Genomic DNA, 9,476 nt, shown 5'->3' with positions numbered 1-9,476 from the left:
GGGGAGGAGGTCTGGCCTCTGCACACGTAGCACACAGGCCCACCGGTGTGCGGACGTGCCCTGGTACTCATGAAGCAGATCCCCAGCTGTGGGTAAATAGCCCCACTGGGCAGCCTTGGGAGAGACGAAGGCCACGGGAGTAAACCCAGACAGCAAACCCAGAGTGGAGCCCCTAAGGCGGCTGGACGTCTTTGAACATCCTTCCGGCAGCTCCTGCAGCCTGTGCCAAACGTATTGCTTCATAAGCTTTCCTTTGGACTACACCAGTGAGGCCGAGAGGGGGATCCTCATGACTGGCCATCTCAGGATCTCCATACCTTCCACCCCGGCTTGTGATGATGATCATCACCCATTGTCCTTTGAGACACACGGATGCCAACCATCTACCGATGTTAGAAAATGCTTACATGGTAGAAAGTTAAAGCAGCAAGTAACTGAAGGAAGAGTCACTGAAGCTGCAGTTTACTGTGCTCTAATTTCATTTTGTTATCAAAGTGACCTTATACAGACAGACAGACAGACAGACTTTATTGATCCCGAGGGAAATTGGGTTTCATTACAGTCGCGCCAACCAAGAATAGTGTAGAAATATAGCAATATAAAACCATAAATAATTAAATAATAATAAGTTAATCATGCCAAGTGGAAATAAGTCCAGGACTAGCCTATTGGCTCAGGGTGTCTGACACTCCGAGGGAGGAGTTGTAAAGTTTGACGGCCACAGGCACGAATGACTTCCTATGACACTCAGTGTTACATCTCGGTGGAATGAGTCTCTGGCTGAATGTACCCCTGTGCCTAACCAGTACATTATGGAGTGGATGGGAGTCATTGTCCAAGATGGCATGCAACTTGGACAGCATCCTCTTTTCAGACACAACCGTCAGAGAGTCCAGTTCCACCCCAACAACATCACTGGCCTTACGAATGAGTTTCCAATTCATAATATTTGTAGTCACAATTTCTGTGAATTCTCACGGTCTCTGTTTTGTATTGCTGTGCTTTCAGACTGTTCTTGCATTCCATGCAAGTGACTGTTCCATGCAACGCACTGATCTCCTCTAACGTTTTGAGTCCGATCACCTGCCCACCTCACTCACCCATCCACTTCTTCCATGTATCCAGTTGAAAGTCAAAGTAAAGTCATTCTCAAATTATGTATGTATTTGGTCACCATACACTACTTTGAGATTCATTTTCTTGCAGGTATTTACAGGAAAATAATGCAATATAATAGAATTTATAAAAAACTGTGCATAAGCAAAGACTGACAAACAACCAAAAGAAAACAAATTGTGCAAAATAAATACATGGAGAAATAGATAGATAGATAAATAAATAAAAACTGAGAATCTGAGTTGTGGAGTCTGTAGGCTCCCCTATAAATCCATATATTTATCAATCTTCTCAGGATCTCGGTACCCAGTACATTGAATTCACAAATATTATCCTCATTCATAGTTTGCTTGATATCCCATTCCCAAATTAGTATTCCATTCCTAACTGACTGTACATGTCAAGAGGTAGTAATGGGATATGAAGAAATGGCAGATGAATTCAGTAAAAGGTTTGCATCAGTTTCTGCTGTTGACGACACCAGCAGTATGCCAGAGTTATGGGAGTGTTAGGGGGTGGGAGTGAGTGTCATTGCTATAACTAAGGAGGAGGTTCTTGGGAAGCTGAAAGATCTGAAGGTAGATAAATCAGTTGGACCAGATGGTGTACACCCCAGTGTACCCTCTTTCAACTACACATGAAAGAGGTGGCTGAAGAAGTTGTGGAGGCATTAGTAATGATCTTTCAAGAATAACTAGATTCTGGAATGGTTCCAGAAGAGTGGAAAATTTGCAAATGTCACTCCACATTTTAAGAGAGTGGGGAAAGGTCAAAACAGGCAATTATAGGCCAGTTAGCCTGAGTTCAGTGGTTGGGAAGGTGTTGGAGTCCATTGTTAAGGGCAAGTTTTAGTGTACTTGGAGGCACAGGATAAAATATGCTGAAATCAGAATCATTTCCTTAAGGGGAAATCTTGGCTGACAAATCTGTTAGAATTCTGAGGAAATAAAAAGCAGGATAGACAAAGGAGAGTCAGTGAGTGTTATTTACTTGGATTTTCAGAAGGCCTTTGACAAGGTGCTACACATGAGACTGCTTAGTAAGGTAAGAGCCCATGGAATTACAGGGGAGTTACTATCATGGATAGAAGACTGACCGACTGGCAGGAAGCAAAGAGTGGAAATAAAAGTGACCTTTTCTGGTTGGCTGCTGGTAATTAATGGTGCTCCACAGGGATTGGTGTTGGAACCATTTCTTTTCACGTTACAGTACTCCAAGTGGGGACTGACCAGGGTCCTATATAGCTGCAACACTTCCTCCCGGCTCTTAAACGCAGTCCCACAGTTGATGCAGGCCAATGTACCATATGCTTTCTCAACCACAGAGTCAACATGAGCAGCTGCTTTGAATGTCCTATAGACTCAAACCCCAAGATCCCTCTGATTTTCCACACTGCCAAGAGTCTTACCATTAATGCTATATTCTGCCATCAGATTTGACCTACCAAAATGAACCACCTCACACTTATCTGGGTTGAACTCCATCGGCCACTTCTCAGCCCAGTTTTGCATCCTATCAATGTCCCACTGTAATCTCTGACAGCCCTCCACGCTATCCACAACACATCTAACTTTTGTGTCATCGGCAAATTTACTAACCCATCCCTCCACTTCCTCATCCAGGTCATTTATCAAAATCACGAAGAGCAGGGGTCCCAAAACAGATCCCTGAGGCACACCACTGGTCACCGACCTCCATGCAGAATATGACCTGTCTACAACCACTCTTTGCCTTCTGTGGGCAAACCAGTTCTGGATCCACAAAGCAATGTCCCCTTGGATCCCATGCCTCCTTACTTTCTCAATAAGCCTTGCATGGGGTACCTTATCAAATGCCTTGCTGAAATCCATATACACTACATCTACTGCTCTACCTTCATCAATGTGTTTAGTGACATCCTCAAAAAATTCAATCAGGCTCGTAAAGCATGACCTGCCCTTGACAAAGCCATGCTGACTATTCCTAATTATATTATACTTCTCCAAATGTTCATAAATCCTGCCTCTCAGGATCTTCTCCATCAACTTACCAACCACTGAGGTAAGACTCACTGGTCTATAATTTCCTGGGCTATCTCTACTTCCTTTCTTGAATAAGGGAACAACATCCACAACCCTCCAATCCTCTGGAACCTCTCCCATCCCCATTGATGATGTAAAGATCATCACCAGAGGCTCAGCAATCTCCTCCCTCACCTCCCACAGTAGCCTGAGGTATATCTTGTCCGGTCCCCGTGACTTATCTAACTTGATGCTTTCCAAAAGCTCCAGCACATCCTCTTCCTTAATATCTACATGCTCGAGCTTTTCAGTCCACTGCAAGTCATCCCTACAATCACCAAGATCCTTTTCTGTAGTGAATACTGAAGCAAAGTATTCATTAAGTACCTCTCCTATCTCCCCTGGTTCCATACACACTTTTCCACTGTCACGCTTGATTGGTCCTATTCTCTCATGTCTGATCCTCTTGCTCCTCACATACCTGTTGAATGCCTTGGGGTTCTCCTTAATCTTGTCTGCCAAGGACTTCTCATGGCCCCTTCTGGCTCTCCTAATCTCCTTCTTAAGCTCCTTTCTGCTAGCCTTACAATCTTCTGGATCTCTATCATTACCTAGTTTTTTTGAATCATTCGTGAGCTCTTCTTTTCTTCTTGACTAGATTTTCAACAGCCTTTGTTCACCACAGTTCCTGTACCCTACTGTCCTTTCCCTGTCTCATTGGAACGTACCTGTGCAGAACTCCATGCAAATATCGCCTGAGCATTTCTTCCGTACGTTTCCCTGAGAGCATGTTTCCAATTTATACTTCCAAGTTCCTGCCTGATAGCCTCATATTTCCCCTTACTCCAATTAAACGTTTCCCTAACTTGTCTGTTCCTATCCCTCTCCAATGCTATGGTAATGTTTGGCTTTGTCTGCAGGACTGGCTTCAGTTATCTACTATGCTTCCCAACCACTGCCAAATTTGTTTGCACCCACTTGAGCAGTGTTCAGAAATGTAACTACAAAGGTATTGGTTGCCTTCCAGTTTAGTGCAATTGGTCCTCCCTGTACTAGTCTACCTAATCCATGAAGTGTAGTAGTTGGTACAACACTTACACAACCAGAGACTTGAGTTCAATTCCTGCCTCTACCTGTAAGGAGTTTGTACATTCTCCCCATGACTGCATGGGTTTCCTTCAGGTGCTCCGATTTCCTCCCAAAGTGCAGAAACATAGATTAATTGGTCATTGCAAACTGTCCCATGATTAGGGTTAAATTGGGGGGGGGGGCGCAGTTGCTGGGTGGTGCATCTCAAAGGGCTGGAAGGGCCCATTCTACACTGTATCTCAATAAATAAATAAACGAGGCTAACCCATTGACACAAGTTTCTTTGTACATTTCATTCCTTTCCATTCAAAATCATCAAATTATGTGCTACAACGAAGGGAATGGCAAGAAATCCTATAACTCTAGTAACTTCGGTTGCCTTCCTATTTAAAAATCTTTATAGGAGTTTGATAAGAGAAATGGCCATGATTACTTCCATAGCTTGATCAATGTTAAATTGAAGATATAAAGAATCACAGTGAACACAAAATGATCTTTTGTTCAAACATGGAATTCTGCACTGAGTATTATTGAAAAAAAAACTTCCCAAATTTAAAAAAACACATATTGAGTTGGAACAATAGCAAAGGCTATGTGGAGTGAATGAGTTAAAAATGTAGTGCAGGTATGAGGAATTGAATGATTAGAACTCACACCACCAGGTTCAGGAATAGATATTACCTCAACCATCAGGGCTATTAAACCAAGCTTCACTTGCCCCATCATTGAAATGTTCCCACTGCCCTATGGACTCACTTTCAAGGACTCTTTGTCTCACGTTCCTGATATTTATTGCTTATTTCTTTTTAAATTATTTCTTCTTTTTGTACTTGCACCATTTGTCATCTTTTACACTCCGGTTGAATGCTCAAGTCGGTGTGGTCTTTCATTGATTGTGTTATTGTTATTATTCTGTGAATTTATTGACCATGACTCATAAGACAATGAATCTCAGGGTTGTATATGGTGACATATATGTACTTTGATAATAAATTTACTTTGAACTTTGATACGTATGTACTTGTAAATTACGGACAAGGACAAGCCACTTGGCTCTTGAAGTCTCTGCATATTCACAAAGATCCCCTCAGCTCCCCACTCTTCCCTTGCATCTCAGGAACTGCTTTGCCTCCACTTCCATACATATGATTCCTGCATTTTCCAACAAAAGGAATAGGCAGGGGCCTCTGTGGTGGTGCAGATATAACTGAGAGTGACTCTGTGACTTGCTGCTGTTTGCTTCTTGCTCTTGCATCCCGGTGGTAATTAGAAACCAAGCATGAAAGAAAATCCAGCAGCAAGGCCGCACCTAATCTGTACCTTAGGCAACTGGTGCCACCACAGATCCATTCTTGATTACTTACTTTTGGCCTTTTACTTGATTAAATTTGAAATGCCTTGTGTCTGAATTGCTTTGTTATCGTTATACTAGGGTTTCAATGTCACAGTGTCTGAAACAGATGGATGGTCAAAGATTACTTTTCTCTAATCTCCCTTAATGCATATAGTGGATGGAAAGAAATTCTCCTCCTGATATGTTCTTTATCTCGCAAAATTGTTCCTGAGTAGGGATTTGGTTGAGAAGGTAATTGCGTCAATTGAGCTGGTGATTGTGCAATTTCTGTTCGTGCACCTGGTACAGCTGAGTCACAGTGGCTATAAAGGTAGTGACTACCAGCACTGGTAGGAGACAGAGCATCCCAGCAAAGCTGGTACATGTGCAAGATAGCATCGCAAGAACTGCTCCAGGCTATCGTCAAATTCCATAACTGGACAATGGTGAGAACTGTTCTTCTTCTGATGTGTATGTATTTTTCTAATAAAACTTCTCAGTGAAGTGAAAGGACTGCATAGTATTAGCAATATTAGTTTACTCTGTTTAATCATGGGACAATTTACAATGACCAGTTAACCTACGGACCTGTAGGACTTTGGGCTGTGGGGGGAAAGTGGAGCATCTGGAAGAAACTCATGTGGTCACGGGGAGAACGTACAAACTCCTTGCAGGCGGTGGTGGGAATTGAACCTGGGCTGCGGGTTCTTTGAAGCTTTGTGCTAACCACTACACTACCGCGCCGCACTAGATAAGCAATCTAGACTCAATCGATGAGAAACCTGAACATAAGAAACGTAAACTCAGCTCCATCTACCTGAGAATCTGAAAACTGTAAATTCTGGATGTATGAAGTAAAAACTGCTGGAAACATTCAACAGTCCAGGCAGCCTCTGTGGAAAGAGAAGCAAAAGTACAGATGCTGCCTGACCTGTTTCTCCGTAAACACTCTGCCTATCTTTGTTTACTTGAATTGAACTGACTTTATTACTTACAGCCTCCATATGCACAAGGAGTAAAAATCTTCACGTTATGTCTCCATTCAAATGTGCAATGCGCAATTATAGTAATTATAATATATAAGAAATATTATGTATAACAGGACAGTCAATATAACATAGAAATACGGTAGCATCAGCATGAAATAATCAGTCTGATGGCCTGGTGGAAGAAGCTGTCCCAGAGCCTGTTGGTCCTGGTTTTTATGCTGCGGTACTGTTTCCTGGATGGTAGCAACCAGAGCAGTTTGTGGTTGGGGTGACTCGGGTCCCCAATGATCCTTCGGGCCCTTTTTACACACCTGTCTTTGTAAATGTCCTGAATAGTGGGAAGGTCACATCTGCAGATGTGCTGGGCTGTCCGCACCACTCTCTGCAGAGCCCTGCGATTGAGGGAGGTACAGTTCCCGTACCGGGCAGTGATGATGCTCTCAGTTGTGCCCTTGTAGAAAGTTCATAGGATTTGGGGGCCCATACCAAACTTCCTCAACCATCTGAGGTGAAAGAGGTGTTGTTGTGTCTTTTTCACCACACAGCCGTTATGACCAGACCATGTGAGATCCTCGGTGGCGTTTATGCCAAGGAACTTAAAGCCGTTCACCCTCTCAACCCCAGATCCATTGATCCAGATCTATACTGAAGGAAGAAGTCCTTGGCCAACATCCCACTCTCATTCAAAACCATTGTTTTTCACTGCTTATTCCCAGAACCTCTTTATGACAGTTGATAGCCCTGATTTTTCTCCATAATGGTAGGTATGACATTGAGAGCAGCACTAAGTTGTGGCTGAAAGAAAATCTTAGTTGGGAGCTTAACATCCAGGGATATAAATTTTATCAAAAGGACAGGCAAGTAGGCAGTAAGGTTGGGGTGGCTGTGTTGATGAAATATGAAATTAAATCCTTACAAAGAGGTGACATAGGATCCGTAGATGTAGAATCCTTGTGGGTAGGGTTGAGAAACTGCAAAGGTAAAGAGAGCCTAGTGGGAATTATATGAAGGCCTCTGAACCGTAGCTATGATGTGGGGTACAAGTTACAATGGGAGATGGGAAAGGCATGTAAAAGGGCAATGTTATGATAGTCACAGGCGATTTCAATACGCAGGTAGATTGGTGCTGGATGCCAAGAGATGGAATTTGTAGAATGCCTATGAGGTGGCTTTTTGTAGTTGGGCCCACTCAGTGAAAGGCAATTCTGGATCGGGTACTGTGTAATGAACCAGGCTTGAGTAGGGAGCTTAAGGTAAAGGAACCCCCAGAATTGGCCCAGCAATTCGAGAGGAAGAAGCTGAAGTCAGATGTGACAGTATTGTAGCGGAGTAAAGGGAATTACAGAGGCACAAGGAGCTGGTCAAAGTTGATTGGAAGGGGACAGTAGCAAGGATGTTGGCAGAGTGCCACTAACTTCGTTATTTTGTTATATCGCTAGTTATAGTTTCATTAGTTTTTATAGGTACACGATTGCTTCATCTTTGCTGGTTGCTTAATAAAAGATCAAACATACTTTCTTCGATTTAGAATTTGTTAATGTGGATAGCGTGTCATACAGTGTCACCCCTCATTCTCAGTCTCTGAGTGGCTTTGGTTTGTTTTCAAGTGACCGCTACAGTGACAAAGAGCGATCAAATGGGCCCAATGATTTCTTCTGAATTGACTGTAAAAGTTGCTGTTCTTGTTTCCTTTTTTAAAAAATTTCGATCTATTCTAAACGTTCTGTGCGGATGGGTGCTGAGCCATAGAGAAGGTATTAGTAAAGGAGACCAAAAGCTTTGTGCTTTAATGAAGTATCACGAAAGGCAGTTATGGGGCTTTGGGAGAGCTGTGGGATTGCAAAACTTTGAGATGGACAGCTAACAATAAGGCTGAAGAACATCTTCTATCCTGCTGTTGTTGAGCAGGTGCCAAGATGGACTCTTGACCCCACGTTCTTCCTGATTACGGCCTTGCACCTCGTTGTCTGCCTGTGCTGTACTTTGTAATTGTAAGACTTCATTCTGTTTCCCTTGTACTATACTGATGAAATGAAATTACAAAACCAAGCTTTTTATTGTATTGTACCTCGTACATGTGATAATAAACCAACTTTCCAAACTTAACATTATCATCACAGCTGTTAATGAAGGGAAATGGAATGTGCTAGAATGTGTGGGGAACATAAAGGACCAAGAAAAATTATTGGCTGGAGGTTACTTAGGTAACAAACATAATCACAAGGGATGCTTCAGATGCTGGAAATCCGCAGTAACACACCTAAAATGCTGGAGGAACTCAGCAGGTCAGGCAGCATCCAGGGCAGAGGTTCCCAACCTGGGGGCCATGGACCCCTTGGCTAACGGTAGGGGTCTATGGCATAAAAAAGGTTGGGAACCCCTGGTCTAGAGAGAGGTATAAAGCATTTATGTATCAAGGTGAAATCCTTCATCAGGATTGGCCGTCCCAGTCAAGGGTCTCGGCCTGAAATGTCCACTCTTTATTCCTCTCCATAGATGCTGCCTGACCTGCAGAATTCCCATTGGTTAACAAATACTTGGCCATGAAGATATTTCAACACAAGTGTGGGAATTTTAAACACAGGAGAATAAGGAGCTTGTGTGAATCAGTGAACTTGGACATGTGAATAAACTTTTGGATGTAATGGGACCTACTGATGGTAGATACTCAGTTTTGAGTGTTTTTGCCAAAGAGACAATAGCGACTGTACTTCAGGAGTAATTAATTGACAGCATTGGAACTGTTCTAATGATGTGAACAATGTTGTGTAAATGGAAATCTCTGGTAGTCTGACTGAAGGATCTAAAAGAGTTAGAACTGGCCCTGTTAGTAGTAGCATTGTATAAAAATAAGAAATCCCATTTTGCACATGTGATATTTTCCCTCTAAATTACTGAACAGGTAGTCTTTCAGTCCAGGCATTCTACCCTATGGAAAAGAATCATGTT

Source organism: Hypanus sabinus, chromosome 12, assembly GCF_030144855.1.
Source record: "Hypanus sabinus isolate sHypSab1 chromosome 12, sHypSab1.hap1, whole genome shotgun sequence".
Taxonomy (NCBI): Eukaryota; Metazoa; Chordata; class Chondrichthyes; order Myliobatiformes; family Dasyatidae; genus Hypanus; species Hypanus sabinus.
This window is presented reverse-complemented; position numbering follows the sequence as displayed.